Here is a 1,580-nt window from a genome sequence, read left to right on the forward strand (position 1 = left end):
ATTGTCCATTATACTAATGCAAGCTAAGCAAATAAATGATAACTTCTACAATTTATCTAACAATAATTTATTTAGATGTACCACTATGGCAGCTTGTGTAATGTGTTTGTCAACTTTGGAGAATGGCATACCATAAACTCTCATATTCATGGAGCTGCTTGACAGGGTCTATATTGCTGTGTCAAAGGGTCACCCATCGTGCCAAATTCTGAACCACTTCCTGAAGCAGGAAACAGGAAGTAGTTGAGCAAGGCAGGGCCATTGATGTTTTTTCGTCAAAATGTTGCGCAAACAGCTATTCAGCTTGTGGCCACAACATTATACCAGCAACCGATTGTTATTACAAATAACTCATTATTTCTTTGGTTGTTTAAGACTTAATACACGGCTAAAGTATATGCGTTAATCTCCGCATTCTATTGGGTCGACGTGGACCACGTGACCAAGGAACACGAGCATCTGACAACATTATTTCGATATAAACGATGAAAAACAACACAGTTGATATTCGTTTCATAATTATTGTTTGGCGTGTCCATATGTGACTCATCTGTGATTATCATGTCGATATGTGCCACCATAACTTTGGCTTGTTTCGTCTTTTCTGGCATCGCTTCTCGGCCTTTTGGCGAAGATCAAGTGTTGTATCTGTTCTTATCAGTTTAATATCTGATACGTTCCCTATCCGGGGACCATATATTAACTTGATTTTTCAAACTGAGAGATGGAATAGGGGCTTGCTCCGTTCACTCCATGCATCGACCTGGTATTGCAGTATCTCCAAGAATGGTGCACCCCCACACCTTGGTCAAAATAAATATCAATTGAGCCATCAATCCAATGACTTGAACTATCCATCCATCCATCCATTCTCTACCGCTTATCCGGGTCGGGTCGCGGGGGCAGTAGCTTCAGCAGGGACGCCCAGACTACCCTCTCCCCAGCCACTTCATCCAGCTCTTCCGGGGGGATCCCGAGGCGTTCCCAGGCCAGCCGAAGGATGTAGTCTCTCCAGCGCGTCCTGGGTCGTCCCCGGGGTCTCCTCCCGGTGGGACATGCCCGGAACACCTCACCAGGGAGGCGTCCGGGAGGCATCCGAATCAGATGCCCCAGCCACCTCATCTGGCTCCTCTCAATGCGGAGGAGTAGCGGCTCTACTCTGAGATCCTCCCGGATGACCGAGCTTCTCACCCTATCTCTAAGGGAGAGCCCGGACACCCTGCGGAGGAAACTCATTTCGGCCGCTTGTATCCGGGATCTTGTTCTTTCGGTCACGACCCACAGCTCATGACCATAGGTGAGGGTAGGAACGAAGATCGACCGGTAAATTGAGAGCTTCGCCTTTCGGCTTAGCTCTTTCTTTACCACAACGGACCGATACAAAGTCCGCATCACTGCAGACGCTGCACCGATCCGCCTGTCGATCTCCCGTTCCATTCTTCCCTCACTCGTGAACAAGACCCCAAGATACTTGAATTCCTCCACTTGGGGCAGGATCTCATCCCCGACCTGGAGATGGCATGCCACCCTTTCCCGACTGAGGACCATGGTCTCAGATTTGGAGGTGCTGATTCTCATCC

The 1,580-nt window shown here is 48.4% G+C and overlaps 1 non-coding gene across 1 annotated transcript; it reads left to right on the top strand.

Moving 5' to 3' along the window:
- Positions 1-609: 609 nt before the first annotated feature.
- On the top strand, positions 610-800 carry LOC133473898 (U2 spliceosomal RNA). The gene has a single exon (XR_009787275.1). It is a non-coding gene; the product is annotated as a U2 spliceosomal RNA (small nuclear RNA).
- Positions 801-1,580: the final 780 nt, after the last annotated feature.

The sequence above is a fragment of the Phyllopteryx taeniolatus genome, unplaced genomic scaffold (assembly GCF_024500385.1).
Source record: "Phyllopteryx taeniolatus isolate TA_2022b unplaced genomic scaffold, UOR_Ptae_1.2 contig_63, whole genome shotgun sequence".
In the NCBI taxonomy this organism is placed as follows: Eukaryota; Metazoa; Chordata; class Actinopteri; order Syngnathiformes; family Syngnathidae; genus Phyllopteryx; species Phyllopteryx taeniolatus.